This window comes from Hippocampus guttulatus, chromosome 21 (assembly GCF_054856545.1).
Source record: "Hippocampus guttulatus isolate MCC_2025c chromosome 21, RoL_Hgut_1.0, whole genome shotgun sequence".
NCBI classification, from domain to species: domain Eukaryota; kingdom Metazoa; phylum Chordata; class Actinopteri; order Syngnathiformes; family Syngnathidae; genus Hippocampus; species Hippocampus guttulatus.
Window position 1 is genome coordinate 197,501 of NC_141281.1, and position 7,500 is coordinate 205,000.

Sequence of the window (7,500 nt, forward strand, 5' to 3'; positions counted from 1 at the left end):
GTCGCCCTGGAGGTCACCCATTCAAAACATGCTCACCTATATACGTTTCGGAAAGTATTTTGGTGAACGCTCACTTTCTAAGCCTTTTAGCCTTCTTGACCCCCTAACTCCCCATATCTGGTTTACCTACTACAGCGCCCCTAACGACCAAAATCGGTACTGCATACCCCTGGTACCCCCGCCATTGAAAATGAATGGGGGAATTTTTTTAATTTCTCAATCCGGCCAGGAGGCCTCTTTTTCGGCCACGCTCGGCCGGCGAGCCGGTCCGCTCTTTACCCCTGGTACCCCCAGCCCTACCCCTGGTACCTCCCCCATTGAAAATGAATGGCGACCCCTGGTACCCCCAGCAACACCCCTGGTACCCTCAGCCTTACCCCTGGTACCCTCAGCTCAACCCCTGGTACCCCCAGCCTAACCCCTGGTACCCTCAGCGGCACCCCTGGTACCCTCAGCAACACCCCTGGTACCCCCAGCCAGCTTCGCCCCTGGTACCCTCAGCCTTACCCCTGGTACCCTCAGCCCAACCCCTGGTACCCTCAGCCCAACCCCTGGTACCCCCAGCCAGCTTCGCCCCTGGTACCCTCAGCCTTACCCCTGGTACCCCCAGCCTTACCCCTGGTACCTCCAGCCTAACCCCTGGTACCTCCAGCCTTACCCCTGGTACCTCCAGCCTTACCCCTGGTACCTCCAGCCTTACCCCTGGTACCTCCAGCCGTACCCCTGGTACCCTCAGCCGCACCCCTGGTACCCTCAGCCTTACCCCTGGTACCCTCAGCCGCACCCCTGGTACCCTCAGCGGCACCCCTGGTACCCTCAGCCTTACCCCTGGTACCCTCAGCCTTACCCCTGGTACCCTCAGCCGCACCCCTGGTACCCTCAGCGGCACCCCTGGTACCCTCAGCGGCACCCCTGGTACCCTCAGCCGTACCCCTGGTACCCTCAGCCGCACCCCTGGTACCCTCAGCGGCACCCCTGGTACCCTCAGCGGCACCCCTGGTACCCTCAGCGGCACCCCTGGTACCCTCAGCGGCACCCCTGGTACCCTCAGCCGTACCCCTGGTACCCTCAGCGGCACCCCTGGTACCCTCAGCGGCACCCCTGGTACCCTCAGCTGCACCCCTGGTACCCTCAGCGGCACCCCTGGTACCCTCAGCGGCACCCCTGGTACCTCCGCCATTGAAAATGAATGGGCGGCCTTCCCACCTGCCGTCAGCCGCCCGGAGGGGGAAATAGAAAATATTCGAAAGTGCGGAGCTCCGCCGTCAGAGGCCGGCTTTTCGCCCGGGGTATCCGCCCCGGGGCGCCTCTCGGGCGACCTTCCCAACTGCCGTCGGCCGCCCGGAGGGGGAAATAGAAAATATTCGAAAGTGCGGAGCTCCGCCGTCAGAGGCCGGCTTTTCGCCCGAGGTATCCGCCCCGGGGCGCCTCTCGGGCGGCCTTCCCAACTGCCGTCGGCCGCCCGGAGGGGGAAATAGAAAATATTCGAAAGTGCGGAGCTCCGCCGTCAGAGGCCGGCTTTTCGCCCGAGGTATCCGCCCCGGGGCGCCTCTCGGGCGGCCTTCCCAACTGCCGTCGGCCGCCCGGAGGGGGAAATAGAAAATATTCGAAAGTGCGGAGCTCCGCCGTCAGAGGCCGGCTTTTCGCCCGAGGTATCCGCCCCGGGCGCCTCTCGGGCGGCCTTCCCAACTGCCGTCGGCCGCCCGGAGGGGGAAATAGAAAATATTCGAAAGTGCGGAGCTCCGCCGTCAGAGGCCGGCTTTTCGCCCGAGGTATCCGCCCCGGGCGCCTCTCGGGCGGCCTTCCCAACTGCCGTCGGCCGCCCGGAGGGGGAAATAGAAAATATTCGAAAGTGCGGAGCTCCGCCGTCAGAGGCCGGCTTTTCGCCCGAGGTATCCGCCCCGGGCGCCTCTCGGGCGGCCTTCCCAACTGCCGTCGGCCGCCCGGAGGGGGAAATAGAAAATATTCGAAAGTGCGGAGCTCCGCCGTCAGAGGCCGGCTTTTCGCCCGAGGTATCCGCCCCGGGCGCCTCTCGGGCGGCCTTCCCAACTGCCGTCGGCCGCCCGGAGGGGGAAATAGAAAATATTCGAAAGTGCGGAGCTCCGCCGTCAGAGGCCGGCTTTTCGCCCGAGGTATCCGCCCCGGGGCGCCTCTCGGGCGGCCTTCCCAACTGCCGTCGGCCGCCCGGAGGGGGAAATAGAAAATATTCGAAAGTGCGGAGCTCCGCCGTCAGAGGCCGGCTTTTCGCCCGAGGTATCCGCCCCGGGCGCCTCTCGGGCGGCCTTCCCAACTGCCGTCGGCCGCCCGGAGGGGGAAATAGAAAATATTCGAAAGTGCGGAGCTCCGCCGTCAGAGGCCGGCTTTTCGCCCGAGGTATCCGCCCCGGGCGCCTCTCGGGCGGCCTTCCCAACTGCCGTCGACCGCCCGGAGGGGGAGATAGAAAATATTCGAAAGTGCGGAGCTCCGCCGTCAGAGGCCGGCTCCACGCTTCATTCATCCGACCGAGACGCCTCTCCGCCGGCCACACTCGGCTGCGGGGCCGGCCCGCTCTCCGCCATTGAAAATGAATGGGGGGCATTTTCTCATGCTTTCAATCCGCCTAAGAGGCATCTTTCCCGGCCAACTTTGTGCCCCTGGTACCTCCAGCATCGAGAAAGCATGGTGACTCGTCCGACACATGCCCCCCTATATACGTTTCGGAAAGTATTTTGGTGAACGGTCACTTTCTAAGCCTTTCGCCTTCTTGACCCCCTAACTCCGCATATCTGGTTTACCTACTACAGCGCCCCTAACGACCAAAATCGGTACTGCTACCCCTGGTACCCCCGCCATTGAAAATGAATGGGGGAATTTTTTTAATCCCCCAGGCCGGCCAGGAGGCCCCTTTCCCGGCCAAACTCGCACGCTGGGCCGGCCCGCTCTTTACCCCTGGTACCCCCGCCATTGAAAATGAATGGGGGAATTTTTTTCAATCTCCCAGGCCGGCCAGGAGGGCTCTTTCCCGGCCACACTCGCACGCCGGGCCGGCCCGCTCTTTACCCCTGGTACCCCCAGCTCTACCCCTGGTACCCCCGCCATTGAAAATGAATGGGGGAATTTTTTCAATCTCCCAATCCGACCAAGAGGCCTCTTTTCCGGCCAAACTCGCACGCCGGGCCGGCCCGCTCTTTACCCCTGGTACCCCCAGCTCTACCCCTGGTACCCCCGCCATTGAAAATGAATGGGGGAATTTTTTCAATCTCCCAATCCGACCAAGAGGCCTCTTTTCCGGCCAAACTCGCACGCCGGGCCGGCCCGCTCTTTACCCCTGGTACCCCCAGCTCTACCCCTGGTACCCCCGCCATTGAAAATGAATGGGGGAATTTTTTCAATCTCCCAATCCGACCAAGAGGCCTCTTTTCCGGACAAACTCGCACGCCGGGCCGGCCCGCTCTTTACCCCTGGTACCCCCAGCTCTACCCCTGGTACCCCCGCCATTGAAAATGAATGGGGGAATTTTTTCAATCTCCCACGCCGGCCAAGAGGCCTTTTTCCCGGGCACGCACGCTCGCCGGGCCGGCCCGCTATTATTAAACTCTCACCCCTGCAAGGAGGCCTTTTTCCCGGGCACGCACGCTCGCGGGGCCGGCCCGCTATTATTAAACTCTCACGCCGGCCAAGAGGCCTTTTTCCCGGGCACGCACGCTCGCCGGGCCGGCCCGCTATTATTAAACTCTCACGCCTGCAAGGAGGCCTTTTTCCCGGGCACGCACGCTCGCCGGGCCGGCCCGCTATTATTGAACTCTCACGCCTGCAAGGAGGCCTTTTTCCCGGGCACGCACGCTCGCGGAGCCGGCCCGCTATTATTAAACTCTCACGCCTGCAAGGAGGCCTTTTTCCCGGGCACGCACGCTCGCCGGGCCGGCCCGCTATTATTAAACTCTCACGCCTGCAAGGAGGCCTTTTTCCCGGGCACGCACGCTCGCGGAGCCGGCCCGCTATTATTAAACTCTCACGCCTGCAAGGAGGCCTTTTTCCCGGGCACGCACGCTCGCCGGGCCGGCCCGCTATTATTAAACTCTCACGCCTGCAAGGAGGCCTTTTTCCCGGGCACGCACGCTCGCCGGGCCGGCCCGCTATTATTAAACTCTCACGCCGGCCAAGAGGCCCTTTTCCCGGGCACGCACGCTCGATGAGCCGGCCCGCTATTATTAAACTCTCACGCCGGCCAAGAGGCCCTTTTCCCGGGCACGCACGCTCGATGAGCCGGCCCGCTATTATTAAACTCTCACGCCTGCAAGGAGGCCTTTTTCCCGGGCACGCACGCTCGCCGGGCCGGCCCGCTATTATTAAACTCTCACGCCTGCAAGGAGGCCTTTTTCCCGGGCACGCACGCTCGCCGGGCCGGCCCGCTATTATTAAACTCTCACGCCGGCCAAGAGGCCCTTTTCCCGGGCACGCACGCTCGATGAGCCGGCCCGCTATTATTAAACTCTCACGCCGGCCAAGAGGCCCTTTTCCCGGGCACGCACGCTCGATGAGCCGGCCCGCTATTATTAAACTCTCACGCCGGCCAAGAGGCCTTTTTCCCGGCCACGCACGCTCGCGGAGCCGGCCCGCTATTATTAAACTCTCACGCCTGCAAGGAGGCCTTTTTCCCGGGCACGCACGCTCGCCGGGCCGGCCCGCTATTATTAAACTCTCACGCCTGCAAGGAGGCCTTTTTCCCGGGCACGCACGCTCGCCGGGCCGGCCCGCTATTATTAAACTCTCACGCCTGCAAGGAGGCCTTTTTCCCGGGCACGCACGCTCGCCGGGCCGGCCCGCTATTATTAAACTCTCACGCCGGCCAAGAGGCCCTTTTCCCGGGCACGCACGCTCGATGAGCCGGCCCGCTATTATTAAACTCTCACGCCGGCCAAGAGGCCCTTTTCCCGGGCACGCACGCTCGATGAGCCGGCCCGCTATTATTAAACTCTCACGCCGGCCAAGAGGCCTTTTTCCCGGCCACGCACGCTCGCGGAGCCGGCCCGCTATTATTAAACTCTCACGCCTGCAAGGAGGCCTTTTTCCCGGGCACGCACGCTCGCCGGGCCGGCCCGCTATTATTAAACTCTCACGCCGGCCAAGAGGCCCTTTTCCCGGGCACGCACGCTCGATGAGCCGGCCCGCTATTATTAAACTCTCACGCCGGCCAAGAGGCCCTTTTCCCGGGCACGCACGCTCGCCGAGCCGGCCCGCTATTATTAAACTCTCAGGCCCGCTATTATTAAACTCTCACGCCGGCCAAGAGGCCCTTTTCCCGGGCACGCACGCTCGATGAGCCGGCCCGCTATTATTAAACTCTCACGCCTGCAAGGAGGCCTTTTTCCCGGGCACGCACGCTCGCTGAGCCGGCCCGCTATTATTAAACTCTCACGCCGGCCAAGAGGCCCTTTTCCCGGGCACGCACGCTCGCCGAGCCAGCCCGCTATTATTAAACTCTCACGCCGGCCAAGAGGCCTTTTTCCCGGCCACGCACGCTCGCCGAGCCGGCCCGCTATTATTAAACTCTCACGCCGGCCAGGAGGCATTTTTCCCGGGCACGCACGCTCGCCGTGCAGGCCCGCCATTTGCCTACCACACCGCCGTCTGGCGGACACCAAGCGGTACCGCCGACCCCTCCCGTTGAAAATGAATGGGGGATTTTTTTTCAATCCCCCAAGCCGGCCAAGAGGCCTTTTTCCCGGGCACGCACGCTCGATGAGCCGGCCCGCTATTATTAAACTCTTACGCCTGCAAGGAGGCCTTTTTCCCGGGCACGCACGCTCGCCGAGCCGGCCCGCTATTATTAAACTCTCACGCCTGCAAGGAGGCCTTTTTCCCGGGCACGCACGCTCGATGAGCCGGCCCGCTATTATTAAACTCTCACGCCGGCCAGGAGGCATTTTTCCCGGGCACGCACGCTCGCCGTGCAGGCCCGCCATTTGCCTACCACACCGCCGTCTGGCGGACACCACGCGGTACCGCCGACCCCTCCCGTTGAAAATGAATGGGGGATTTTTTTTTACAATCCCCCAAGCCGGCCAAGAGGCCTTTTTCCCGGGCACGCACGCTCGATGAGCCGGCCCGCTATTATTAAACTCTCACGCCGGCCAAGAGGCCCTTTTCCCGGGCACGCACGCTCGATGAGCCGGCCCGCTATTATTAAACGCTCACGCCTGCAAGGAGGCCTTTTTCCCGGGCACGCACGCTCGCAGAGCCGGCCCGCTATTATTAAACTCTCACGCCGGCCAGGAGGCCTTTTTCCCGGGCACGCACGCTCGCCGTGCAGGCCCGCCATTTGCCTACCACACCGCCGTCTGGCGGACACCAAGCGGTACCGCCGACCCCTCCCGTTGAAAATGAATGGGGGATTTTTTTTTCAATCCCCCAAGCCGGCCAAGAGGCCTTTTTCCCGGGCACGCACGCTCGCCGGGCCGGCCCGCTATTATTAAACTCTCACGCCGGCCAAGAGGCCTTTTTCCCGGGCACGCACGCTCTCCGGGCCGGCCCGCTATTATTAAACTCTCACGCCTGCAAGGAGGCCTTTTTCCCGGGCACGCACGCTCGCCGTGCAGGCCCGCCATTTGCCTACCACACCGCCGTCTGGCGGACACCAAGCGGTACCGCCGACCCCTCCCGTTGAAAATGAATGGGGGATTTTTTTTCAATCCCCCAAGCCGGCCAAGAGGCCTTTTTCCCGGGCACGCACGCTCGCCGGGCCGGCCCGCTATTATTAAACGCTCAGGCCGGCCAAGAGGCCCTTTTCCCGGGCACGCACGCTCGCCGGGCCGGCCCGCTATTATTAAACTCTCACCCCTGCAAGGAGGCCTTTTTCCCGGGCACGCACGCTCGCGGGGCCGGCCCGCTATTATTAAACTCTCACGCCGGCCAAGAGGCCTTTTTCCCGGGCACGCACGCTCGCCGAGCCGGCCCGCTATTATTAAACTCTCACGCCTGCAAGGAGGCCCTTTTCCCGGGCACGCACGCTCGATGAGCCGGCCCGCTATTATTAAACTCTCACGCCTGCAAGGAGGCCTTTTTCCCGGGCACGCACGCTCGCGGGGCCGGCCCGCTATTATTAAACGCTCAGGCCGGCCAAGAGGCCCTTTTCCCGGGCACGCACGCTCGATGAGCCGGCCCGCTATTATTAAACGCTCAGGCCGGCCAAGAGGCCCTTTTCCCGGGCACGCACGCTCGCAGAGCCGGCCCGCTATTATTAAACTCTCACGCCTGCAAGGAGGCCCTTTTCCCGGGCACGCACGCTCGATGAGCCGGCCCGCTATTATTAAACTCTCACGCCTGCAAGGAGGCCTTTTTCCCGGGCACGCACGCTCGCCGGGCCGGCCCGCTATTATTAAACTCTCACGCCGGCCAAGAGGCCTTTTTCCCGTGCACGCACGCTCGCCGAGCCGGCCCGCTATTATTAAACTCTCACGCCTGCAAGGAGGCCTTTTTCCCGGGCACGCACGCTCGCCGGGCCGGCCCGCTATTATTAAA